We start from the raw sequence: 13,459 nt of genomic DNA, 5'->3' as shown, positions 1-13,459 counted from the left end.
AAATTGTAGGGATATGGGACAAGAGCGGGTGTATTGGAATAACTTGATTGTTCTTCAAAAGGGGTGGCACACTGGATGGGCTGAAAGGACTCCTTTTGTGCTGTAATATTCTATGATTGTAAGTGGCCTCCTCATTACCCCTATCAAATTGAACCACCTGATCGTCGCTTATATTAAAGTTAATTGGTCATTGACACACACACACTAAGCAAGCCCGTCCATGTCTTACACCTTTTGGTCAGTCATTCAAATCAGGAGCTATATTTAGCTGTGTCCCTGCACCACGTATATTTGTGCAAATTGTAGCACCTTACATTCACTTCTCAAGTCCAAATTACTTTTGCACACATGGGTAAAAAAAAACTGTGGTCCCAGTAAAACACCACCTCACAATTTCTGACAGACTAACTCTGGCATTCTGTTTTCAGTTTCCTAGTCATTTTTCAACCTATTCTGCCACTGGCGACTCCACGTGCCCTGTCTGCGTTTCAGCTATGGCTCAGTGGATAACATTTTCGACTGAGTCAGAAGCCTGTGGTTCGATTCCCATTCCAGGACATGAGCATAACAACACAGGCTGACACTCCGCTGCAGGACTGAGGAAGTGCTGTACTGTCACAGGTGCAGTCTTTCGTTGAAACATTAAACTGTAGCCCCCTTGGTATCTCATGGATGTAAAAGATTCCACAACAGCATTTTGAAGAAGGGGAACTGGTTTCCCTGCTGTCCTGGCTGATACTCGTTCCTCAATCAACAGCAACTTAACAAGGCTCCTTCAATAGCACTTTCCAAATCCACAACCTCCACCTAGTTGGAGTTCAATGAACACATTGGAACATCACTAACTGCACACTCTCCTCAAAGTCTCACATGTAAATCACAGAATTATTAAAGTGCAAAAGGAGGCCATTCAGCCTATCAATTCTGCACTGGCTCTCTGAACGAGCATTCGACCGAGTCCCACTCCCCTGTCTCATCACCGTAACTTTGGACATTCTTTCTTTTCAGATAGTAATTCAATTCCCTTTTGAATGCCTTGATTAAACCTGCCACCCCAACCCTCTCAGGAAGTTGTTTACAGATTCATACAGCCCTCTGGGTGAAATAAGTTTTCCTCCCACCATCCTGGCTTGGAACTGTACTCGTTGCCCTTTCATTGTCAGTGAGTGAAAATCCTGGAACTCCCTTCCTAACAGCATGATGGGTGTACCAACTCCATCAGGACTGCAAGAGTTCATGGTGGCAGCTCACTACCACTTTTCAAGGGCATTAAAGGATGGGTAATAAATGCTGGCCAAGTCAGCGATACACACACATCCCAGAAACGAATAAAAAATAAAAAATTTTAACCTATCAAATATATAAACAAGATTGGGTAAAGACTGCATAACAAGAAAGTATGCCATATCTGCAGCATATGGGAACTTGTGGGCAGCAGCATGATGCCAGGGATTTACATCAGGTGCCTGCAACTCTATGAACTTCAATTCAGATCTGTTGAGTCCAAGGTTCAGACACTGTCATGCATTAGGGAGGGGGAGGGTTACGTGGACAGTTTGAGCCAGGAGGCAATCACATTTCTCAAGTTAGTGTCTTAGATTTGCTTAGTGGCCATTAACAGAAGGATGTGACTAAAATATGTACTGTAATTTACAGGATGAGAGATGAAGAGCCAGAAAGTGGGATTAGGCTGGGATTAGTGGGATTAGGTTCCTCATCAGCTGGCATAGTGATGATGGACCGAATGGCCTCTTTCTGTGCTATAAATTGATATGATTCTATGACTGAGGTTCAGCTGAGGGAGTTTGAAGAGCTAGGGTACAGAATAAAATGGAGAATTTCAAAGGAATTAATCTCTGAATTACTACCAAAGCCAACCACAAATTGACATAGAGACAAACGGATTATAGGTATGAATACATGGTGTAGTGTTCCAATTCATGGGGCACTGGCATTAATACTGGGAAAAGAGGGAGCTGCTCCCTCCACTTAAACTGGGCCAAAAACACTGTCCTGCAAACTGAATAACTAGGGCAGTAGACAGGATTAGTAACTAATAAGGAGGGGAGAAAGAGAGAGAGAGAGGGCCCCGATATTGGGCTAACGTATTTGAATGGGTTGAGGACTGCAAACAAATAGAAAACAGAGGGTAGGAATGAATGGATCAGTTTCATGATGGCAGAATGTAACTCAAGAGTGTCGCGGGAATTGGTCATTGGGTCTCAGCTATTTACAACCTGAAGCAATGACTGAGACGACAGAACCAGGTGTAATGCATCCAAATTTGATGATACAAAACTAAGTGAAAAGTAAGCTTTGTGGAGGACATGAAAAAGCTGCAAAAGGAGGCACTGGTTAAGGAACTGGGTAAGAGAGTGGCAGAAGGAATATTAGATGGAGAAGTGTGAAATTGTCCAATTTGGTAGGCAGAATGGAAAAGCAAGTTTTTTTTAAAATCTGTGAAACTAGTATAAAATTGGTATGAAAAGAGCGTGGGAGGTCCTCGTACATAAATCATAGGAGGTGAATATGAAGTTACAGTGAGCAATTAGGAATACAAATTGTATGTTTGCCTTTATTACAAGGGGACTGGAATACAAGAGTACTGAAGCCTTGCTCCAATTATATAGAGCTTTCCCGAGATTGTACGTGTAGTGTAGTGTAACATTTTAGTCTACTTAGCTATTTGCTTTGCAATGGTTCACTATATGGATTCTTGAGATGACAAGGGTATCTTTGAGGAGAGATCGAGTAGCTTGGACCTCGTCTCCAGAATTTTGAATAATGAGAGGCAACCGCAAAATTCTTGAAGGGTTTAACAGGATAGATGGTGAGTGGCAATTTCAGTAAGAAGTCTCACAACACCAGGTTAAAGTCCAACAGGTTTATTAATAAACCTGTTGGACTTTAACCTGGTGTTGTGAGACTTCTTACTGTGCTTACCCCAGTCCAACGCCGGCATCTCCACAGAGTGGCAATTTCCCATGGCTAGAGCATCTGGAACTAGGAGTCAAAGTCTCAGGATGTGGGTTCAGCCATTTAAACTGCAACGAGGATATGCTTCTGCACTCCAAGGGCTATGAATCCTTGGAATTCTCTACCCCAAAAAGATTGTGGCTGCTTAGTCGATAAGTGTATCCAAGACTGAGATCAATGGAATTTTAGGCATTAAGGGAATATGGAGATTTAGAGTACGGGCAGGAAAAGTGGAGATTACGCAGCTTTAGTCATGATCTTTTGTGAATACTGGAGCAGGCTCAATGGGCCAAAAGGCCAAATCTAGTTCCTATTTCTTATGTTATTAAATAGAAAGTATTGCCTCTGTCATCCCCTCTATACTTAATTTGACTATCTACAAGTACAATCCATCTGGACCTGGGGATTTACTCTCCTTAAATTTGGCTCATATAGCTGTTTGGTAGTACAGAAATTGGGTATTGCTGAAAAAAAAGAGACATGTCAAAATTTGTCTTGCACACATCAGGACACTTTGCAAGAATACCAGTATTATACTGTGTATTATACCAGTATTATACAATGATTTATACTGGATGATAGGAGAATGCTGATTGGTTGGCAAGTGGACTCTGATTGGTAGAGGCATTGCCATGAAGAATGCACCAGTTGATGATGGCTGACTGATAACTGCCAAGTGTTGCTTGAAATTTAAACCAGGCAACTTGACCCTGATTGGTCAAGGCATTGTCCTGGGAAATAAATCAGCAAATGGCTGTCACTTATTTTGTTTAGCTGAAGTAGGCACAATGTGTGTACATGTTATTTGTCTGCCAAGAACAAGGCCATGTGTATTAATACGTGTAGCTTCCAGCTCATTCTCTGGCTCATATCTCCTTTCTTTCCATCCGAGCCATTGTAACATCCCCTTTGACTCCTCCTACTGTCGTGATTTTCTCTTTGTTTCACATTTCCTTTTCATATCAACTGCTTTCTGATTTCATTCTTACCTCTATTTATTCATTTGACCTCACTATTGGTTAGTGTGTAACTTTGTAATGGAATGTATTTCTCCTGAATGCTATCCATCTCTACATATTACTGATTTACTGTTTAATCAGTTTCAAAATATTTATCTTCATTAGATCTATCCTTGCCCTCTTTTTCTTAACCTGTAGTTTTGCTCTACAGTGTTGGTTTCTCATTATCTTAAACCATTTTTATGCAGCAATATCTACTCCTTTGATGTTCTCCCATGCTTACTTCTTGTTATCTGACCTGGTTCATTCCCCATTACCAGGTCTAATAGTGTTTCATTTGTTATGGATAGGCGGGATGTTTATTAAACAGCATCAATTTCTCCTCTCACCATCCATCCGCAAACAGAAAGATGTTTTTGATTTGTCCCGCTCTTTATAAGCCCTGGTGTATTTCCCAATCCCTCAGTTTTGGCGTGATCCAATTTCTATTTCATCTTAGCAGGTGAGCAGACTCCTGTTGGTCAGCCTGGGTTATGAAATGCAGATGACCTTTGTATAGTTCTCTTTGAATTTGGTCTGTGCAGCTCAGAATGCGTCATGAGTGACTCTTCAGGAATAACGATGGGCGGGTTTCTCCGATACTGCATAGATTCAAACATTTTAGGTTTTCAAGTCTCCATTTTTTTTAAAGAGGCAATGATGAACATATCTCTATACATGTTTATTAAAAAATATATAGGGTGAGGTCTTCGTCCTTCACACATCCCTACTGAGGCTTCTTACAAATTGGGCATAAAGGATCCTTTTATACACTGTAAAAACTTTATTCCCATTTCCCCTTTCAATCCTACTTCTAGCTAGTTTGAAATCTCTTATGTTTATCTTTTTTACTGACTTCTACAGACTTACCTACATATTTGGCCTTCCATTTTATTTCCACTATTTAATAATATATGGTATACCTTCCACTAATAACATGACCTATGACTCTCTCTCCTTTACCTCAGTCTGTATCAAATGCTCTGCTTTCTAATGAAACCAAATAAATCACTAATCTGTTCTTTGTAAGTAATCTTAAAACATTCAAATGTTAATTAAAAATATAAGTCTTACACTCCACTTATAACACTGTGCCCCTCAAGTGCAATATACCCAATTGCTGCATTTGATTTTTTCCAATTTATTTGACTAATAATTAAAAAATCTCCGAGTCTTAACTTTCCAAACATGAAGTGCATTTGAGGGACCACACTGGGTTTAACTGAAAAAGAAAAGCACAGCAAATATATAAAGTTCTTGAATAAATAAGTGGTTGATTAGAAGGGGTAAAGAAATGACAACTTATTGTTTTACCTGTGAAGAGGTTGGTTAAACCATGCTTTTGTTATATTTTTTCTGGGAAACACAGCATCACATCTTCAACATTTCCACCACCGTGTCTTTTTTACAGCAATGTCAAATCCAAATATTCTTGTTTAAATGGGAACCCAGAGACATATCATACTAATGTTGATAAATTTGATTCTGCTTCCATTTTTGTAATGATGTGGACAGTGGGTTAGAGCATTGCCAGGATAAAAAAAAATACCCAGTCAGATTTAAATACCAGGCTGTGTTGAATTTGCAGCCGGGGGGAATCATCTTTGTCCACGACCATTTAGTCCTGAATAAACGTTATTGGTGAGAACACTGAGCTCACATTCGATGGCCAGATAACTGGTTAATGAACCAAAACTCACCATCCAACATCCAATTTCCAAAGAACGGGTATGTGGGGCCTGTTCAAGGGAGTTGCCTCAACCCACTGAAAAGACATCACGTGAGATCCAGTCTTCTGAAAAGGGGTGGTATGGTAGGTAGGGGAACCAGAGGAGGGTATCCTTATTCCAAGAAGAGATATGGAGTAGTGTCTTTTCATCTCAATGGATGGAATATTACTCTCTTCAGACCTAGGTGTCCAATCTCAGTCAATTCTCTTGTGGTTGTTGGTTTCTAATCACAAAACTTCCCCATATTCAGCATGGATTGCCATTAAATTAATAGCCTAAGAAATCCCATTTAACAGCTGATACAGAGATGGCAAATTTCTCAGTTTGAGCAAAAAGTGCCTTTTAGAGGTTGAGCACGGTGAGGTGGTTAAAGCATGGTGTTCAGACAGAGTAAAGGGAATTAGATCAGGCACAGAATGCTAAAGACTGGGAGCAGAAGATGGCAAATATTAAATTCCTTAACATCACGACAGAAGGAAGAAAACATTTTTGACTACTAAAAGAACAACCAATGGTTTGACTGCCTTCACCATCCAAAGCAACTGAAATGTTGACTGATGAGCTCAAAATACAAGAAAGTGAATACCAAAAGTATAGGGATCATTTAACCCTTGTGTGTGCCTGACAATAAATGCTGTATGTGGATTATAATAAAGGCAACTTTCTGCAATCTTAGATCATGCCCTTTTGTTCTGGATTTCACCACCAGTTGCATTCACCATATCAAGCATCTTTATTGTTTGAACACCTCAATTAGATCAGCCTTCAAAATAATACTCCAGTTGGGTTCTGATCAAGGCTGGAGTACGGTAATTTTTGATCGTTTTTGATTTGATTCGATTTATTGTCACATGTATTAACATATAGTAAAAAGTATTGTTTCTTGCGCGCTATACAGACAAAACATACCGTTCATAGAGAAGGAAACGAGAAAGTGCAGAATGTAGTGTTACAATCATAGCTAGCACGGTAGCATGGGCGGCACGGTAGCACAGTGGTTAGCACTGCTGCTTCACAGCTCCAGGGTTCTGGGTTCGATTCCCGGCTTGGGTCACTGTCTGTGTGGAGTTTGCACATTCTCCTTGTGTCTGCGTGGGTTTCCTCCGGGTGCTCCGGTTTCCTCTCACAGTCCAAAGATGTGCGGGTTAGGTTGATTGGCCAGGTTAAAAATTGCCCCTTAGAGTCCTGAGATGCGTAGGTTAGCGGGATTAGCAGGTAAATATGTGGGGGTAGGGCCTGGGTGGGATTGTGGTCGGTGCAGACTCGATGGGCCGAATGGCCTCCTTCTGCACTGTAGGGTTTCTATGTTAGGGTGTAGAGAAAGATCAACTTAATGTGAGGTAGTCCATTCAAAAGTCTGACAGCAGCAAGGAAGAAACTGTTTTTGAGTCGGTTGGTGCGTGACCTCAGACTTTTGTATCTTTTTCCTGAAAGAAGGTGGTGTAAGAGAGAATGTCTGGGGTGCATGGGGTCCTTAGTTATGCTGGCTGCTTTGCAGAGGCAGTGGGAAGTGTAGACAGAGTCAATGGATGGGAGGCTGGTTTGTGAGATGGATTGGGCTACATTTTCTTGTGGGTCAGGAGGTACGGGCATGCGTCTCTGGGCTCCACAAGAAAACCTTGGGCCCATGTAGCCCCAGAGTTCCCCATCTCCTCCCTTAACCACAGTTGCATCCATCCTACCCCAATGTACTTACCTGACCACCAGGGACAATTCACATCATTCCTGTCCTACGATCTTGCACTCAGGTCAGGCAGGTTAAAGGCCTGGTGAGGCCAAGGAGTTAGAAATGCCTGAGCCTTATGTTGGCAAGCCTGCCACTCACCCCTGCTCTCTTGCCTAGAGTTAAAATTGGGGCTCACCATTTTTCTCCTCTAATGTGATATCTTTTTTGGGAAAATAGAGTCATCTGAATCTTTCATCTCACTGTGTAGCTTTGTACAACAAGGACAACTTTTTTTTAAAGCTTTCACGAAACTTACGGTCCAAGCAACTCAAAACTGCTTACAGATTTCAGCTATTTACAAGGTTACTGCAATGGGCAAAATGTTTACATGGGAGTGAACAGAATTCAGATTAACCACTTACACATGCACAGCGTGCGAAACATTCTAGCCTGTTATGCCAAACACATGCATAGGTCACTGAGGTTCCTGCAACAGTTGTTACTAGGCACCCATTCCTCCAGTTTCTGAATTTCCTCAGTTGGCTTGGCAGCCCCCAAGTCTGCTCACTCGCACAGATGCACAATACAACTGTCACGAAAATGCCTCCTGTGCAAACGAGCTGCACGTACAGCAGAACAGATTTGCTACTTTTGAGTTATCAGTTTACTCAGTAGAATTCTGAGTCATACAAGGAGAAATGTAAACAGAGAAAACAGCTGCTCTGCCAAGGTAGCAGTTTTCAGAGTCAGTGTGAATGAACTGATTTAATTTGCATCTTCTTATGAAGGGGCCAGATCTGCATCTTTTCTCCACTGGATTGAATTTGAATTGAAAGGCTGAGTGAATGGGGCACAGCTACGTATTTAATGAAGACTGAAGTTCTTGCAGCAACTTCCACTGCCTGGGACACAGACGTCATTAACATGCAACCTGCACGCTTCGGCTTACAAGCATCAATTTCCTTAATTCTCCTCTTTTGCCCCGCCCCCCCCCCCCCTCCCCCCTTTCCCTATTTCAACAGAAAACAAAGCAGTATTCCAAGAAATGTCTATGCACTGTAGTTTGCAACGGAAACAGCACAAAAACAAAATCAGCAAAACACAAGCAAAATTGTTAACACTGTACCGCAGCCAAAGATTTAAGTCTGTCTCCCATTAACTCCAAAACTCATTTAACTGATCCACTGGAAATATCATCAAACTCCAGAGGCCACACATCAACATAGGCAGCATCAGAGACTGTCAGGACCTATATTTAAAGATCATGAAGTTTTGTCAGTATTTATAATCACAGGGCCTATAATCATACAAATTATTAAAAACAAGGCACTGTTACTTTCAAAATTTAGATAATGGTACAAGCGCCGAGTTTAAGAAGTCAGATTGTCAACACTTCCTCAGAAGTGAAGATCGCTCCTCGAGGCTACTGCTGTTAATACTTTTCACGGTTGGACAAGCAATCTACACAACTTTGAATTGTTCTGTTGGACGGATATTTTAACAGCAAAATATGCGACTGCACATGCAGATTTGAACAAACTGCTCTTTTTTTTGCAATTTTTCAAGAATTAGTCATCTTCTACCAATAATGCCAAGAATTTGACTCCAAAGACATATAAAGTCTAATAAAAGGTCAAGAATTGCAAATGAGGAAAGTTAACAAAATGCACTTTACACCCGTATTGACATAGGGAGGGGGTAGTGCCAGAGGTCTGCAGCTTTACAAATGTTACACCCCTGTTTAAAAAGTGGCAAGGGATCAACTTGCCAACTATCGGCCAGTCAGCCGAATGTGGGGAAACTTTTTAGAGGCAATAATTTTGGACAAAATTAATAAGCTTTTGAAAAAATATGGGCTAACAAATGAAAGCCAGCACTGATGATTTGTTAAAGGCAAATGCTGTTTGATTAACTTGATTCCGTCCTTTGGTGAAGTAACAGAGTGGATTGTAAAACGCAACACGGTTAAAGTTATGTTGAGGGTTCGATTCTCGGCTCGGGTCACTGTCTGTGTGGAGTTTACACATGCTCCCCGTGTCTGCGTGGGTTTCCTCCGGGTGCTCCGGTTTCCTCCCACAGTCCAAAGATATGCAGGTTAGGTGAACTGGCCATGCTAAATCCTCCCTTAATGTACCCAAACAGGTGCCGGTGTGGGGCAACTAGGGGATTTTCAGTAACTTCATTGCAGTGTGAATGTAAGCCTACTTGAGACTAATAAATAAACTTCAAAACTTTAAACTTTTAAATTTTAAATGCATATGCACTTTCTAAAGGCGTTTGCCAAAGTACCACATAATAGATTTGTTAGCAAAATGGAAGCCCATGGAATTAAAGAAACAGGAGCAGCTCGGACAGATTGACTCAAGGAGCAGAAAGCAGAGGTGAATCGTTGTTTCAGGGAGAACAGTATAAATTAGTGTTCTCCCGGGATCAGTAATAGGACCACCACTCATTTTAGGTACATTCATAACCTGGATTTGGTAAACAAGGTATAATTTTAAAACTTGCAGACGGTAAATATTCTTTTAAGAACAGAAAATGCTGGAAAAATTCGGCAGGTCTGGTGGCATCTGTTGGGACAGAAAAACAGAGTTAACCTTTCAAGTCTATATGACTTCTTCAGAGTTAGAGAGGTGGGAATGCAATGGATTGTATGCAGTATAAAAGGGGATGTAACAGCTGCAGCAGAATAGAAGGTCAGTGATTGGTGGGTGCTAGGAGAGATTGCAACAAAGATGTGTGGATCATAGGATGTATTAATGGCAACTTCCTCCTGCCATTAACACTTCCTGTTTCATGATCTACACATCTCTGTTACAATATCTCCTAGCTCCCGCCAATCACTGACCTTAAACTCAAAGAACAATACAGCACAGGAACAGGCCCTTCGGCCCACCAGGCCTGTGCCGATCATGTTGTCCTATCTAGACCAACTGCCTATATCCCTCTATTCACCGCCTGTTCATGTGTCTATTCAAATAAGTCTTAAATGTTGCCAACGTGTCTGCCTCAACCACCTCATTTGGCAGTGCATTCCAGACCCCCACCACCCTGTGTAAAAAAACTTCCCCTGCACATCTCTACTGAACCTTTCCCCATGAACTTGTGCCCTCTTATAATTGTCATTTCTGTCCTGGGAAAAAGCTTCCAACTGTTCACCCTATCTATACCTCTTAATTTTATAAACTTTTATCAGGTCGCCCCCTCAGCCTCCATCTTTCCAGGGAGAAGAATCCCAGTTTATTCAATCTCTCCTCATAGCTAATACCTTCCATACCTGGCAACATCCTGGTAAACCTTTTCAGCACTCCCTCCAAAGCCTCCTTGCCCTTCTGGTAGTTTGGTAACCAGAATTGGACACAGTATTCTAAATATGACCTAACCAACGTTTTATATAACCGTAACATAATTTGCCAACTTTTATACTCAATGCCCCGGCTGATGTAGGCAAACATGCCATATGCTTTCTTCACCAACTTTTCCACGTGCTGGCACTTATAAGGAATTGTGGACCTGTACTCATAGATCTCTCTGTGTGTCTCTGCTCCTGACAGTTCTACCATTTATTTTATAGCTCCCACCTGAATTCGATCTACCTTGCATTTTTTTAAAAACGCCTACAGTACAGAAAAAGGCCATTCAACGCATCGAGTCTGTACTTAACACAATCCCACCCAGGCCCTATTCCTGTAACCCCGCACATTTACCTTACCAATCCCCCTGACACTAGGGTCAATTTAGCATAGCCAATCAACCTAACCCACACATCTTTGGACTGTGGTAGGAAACCGGAGCACCCGGAGGAAACCCACGCAGACACGGGGGGAGAAAGTGCAAACTCCACACAGGCAGTGACCGAGGCCAGAATTGAACCCGGGTCCCTGCGCTGTGAGGCAGCAGTGCTAACCACTGTGCCACCGTGTCTGAATTAAATTCCATCTGCCATTTCTCCACCCAATTTTCCAGCCTATCTACATCCTGCTGTATTCTCTGACGATCTTCCTCACTATCCGCAACTCCAGCAATCTTAGTAGCATCCCCAAACTTGCTAAACAGACCAGCTACATTTTCTTCCAAGTAATTTATATATATTACAAACAACTGAGGTCCCAGCATTGATTCCTGCGGACCACCACTAGTTACAGACCTCCATTCAGAAAAATACCCTTCCACCACTACCCTCTGTCTTCTATGGCCAAGCCAGTTCTGAATCCATCGAGCTAGTTCATCCTTGATCCCGTGTGATTTAACCTTTTGCACCAACCTGCCATTAGAGACCTTGTCAAATGCTTTACTAAAGTCCATGTAGACAATATCCACAGCCCTTCCCTCATCAACCATTTTTGTCACCTCCGCAAAAAACTCAATCAAATTAGTGAGACATGACCTCCCTCGTACAAAACCATGCTATCTGTCCTTAATAAAACCATTCAGTTCCAAAGTGTATAGATCCTATCCCTAAGAATCTTCTCCAACAATTTCACTATCACTGACTTCAAACTCACTGGCCTATAATTACCCGGGTTACCCTTGCTACCCTTCTGAAATAACGGGACAATATTGGCTATCCTCCAATCCTCTGGGACCTCACCTGTGGCCAATGAGGGAACAAAGATTTCTGTTAAAGGTCCAGCAATTTCCTCTCGTCTCCCTCAGTAATCTGGGATAGATACCATCTGGTCCTGCGGATTTGTCTACCTTAATGCTTTTTAATACACCCAACACTCCCTCCCTCATAAGGATGTCTTGCTCTGGAGGGTTTACGTACCCCTACGAGACACCATCAATCATGCGTCCCTCTCCTTTGTGAATACTGATGCAAAGTACTCATTAAGGATCTCACTCTGCTCCATCCCCTCGAATCCAGTATACAATCCATCACATTCCAACCTCTTTAACTCTGAAAAGTCATTTGGACTAGAAATGCTAACTCTATTTTCTCTCTCCACAGATGCTGGCAGACCTGCTGAGTTTTCCAGCATTTTCTGTTCTTATTTCTAATTCCAGCACATCTGCAGTATTTTGCTTTTGCTTTCATGACCATTCTTTCCATTCCCAGAGACTGCAGTTTGACATGGTGGAAGTCTTACATTTTCCAAGAACCCAGAGTGGTCGGGCCACACAAACTTGGTTGATAGATAAGAGCCAGGCTAAAGACAGTGAACCTGTATTTTTGAGAGGAGGTTTAACGTGAGGCTACCAACCTGCCCATGTCAAAATAGGTCTGTTCTTGACTTGCAAATATAAATAACTGTGACTGTGGAAAATCACAATCTACTGGGTGTAAGGCAAAATGATATTACGATTGGTATCAAATCACTTACTCTGGACAGACAACAATGGAAGAAATGGGTTTCTGAAGTGCCACTAGGCCCAAGAGACTTTAACTTGCAATATTTTTTCCTGAACCAACACTAACAAAAGCAAATTACTACTTGACATGGATTTTATGGGTGGACAATAAGATGAAGAACTAAAAGGATTTTTATTGGTCCAATTAACCTTTTATTTGAACAAAAGAAATGAGGAAATGTAGAGTGAGTCACTGTGATAATTGCAATGCTCACAGGATCGTTTCTATTCTTGTGCAACCTGCACTGGCACTGTCAGAGAAACAGCGAACCTGGAATGATGTCAGATTACAGGAAATCAAAATCTCCTGCAGGGAAGGAGATTATGAATGACAATCTAAACACAGCAGCATTAAGCTATTCCATAGCTGTTTTATAATTCCTGTACCAGACTGCATTACTATCATAGAATCCCTACAGTGCAGAAGGAGACCATTCGGCTCATCAAGCCTGCACTGACCACAATCCCACCCAGGCCCTATCCCTGTAACCCCACTTATTTACCCCGTCAGTCCCCTTGACACGAAGGGGCAATTTACCATGGTCAATCAATCTAACCCGCAAATCCTTGGAGTGTGGGATGAAACTGGAGCACCCGGAAGAAACCCATGCAGATATGAGAAGAACATACAAACTCTACGTAGGGGGGGTCACCCAAGGCTGGAATTGAACCCGGGTCCCTGGAGTTGTGAGGCAGTAGTGCTAACCACTGTGTCACGATAATACTATCACAAGGAG

At 41.9% G+C, this 13,459-nt stretch overlaps 1 protein-coding gene across 10 annotated transcripts in view; it reads right to left on the bottom strand.

The window, feature by feature from the left end:
- znf438 (zinc finger protein 438) overlaps positions 1-13,459 on the bottom strand; it is a 221,783-nt gene that overhangs the window by 57,193 nt on the left and 151,131 nt on the right. The window contains exon 1 of one of the 10 annotated variants that reach the window (XM_078233490.1): positions 8,497-8,562. The exons of the other annotated variants lie outside the window; for them this stretch is intronic. The gene's annotated coding sequence lies outside the window, so the exon portion shown is untranslated. Of the gene's footprint in view, positions 1-8,496; positions 8,563-13,459 lie in introns of those variants that run through there. 10 annotated transcript variants of the gene reach the window in all.

The sequence above is a fragment of the Mustelus asterias genome, chromosome 2 (assembly GCF_964213995.1).
Source record: "Mustelus asterias chromosome 2, sMusAst1.hap1.1, whole genome shotgun sequence".
In the NCBI taxonomy this organism is placed as follows: Eukaryota; Metazoa; Chordata; class Chondrichthyes; order Carcharhiniformes; family Triakidae; genus Mustelus; species Mustelus asterias.
The sequence above is the reverse complement of the archived record's forward strand: the minus strand, read 5'-3'. Positions and strand labels throughout refer to the sequence as shown.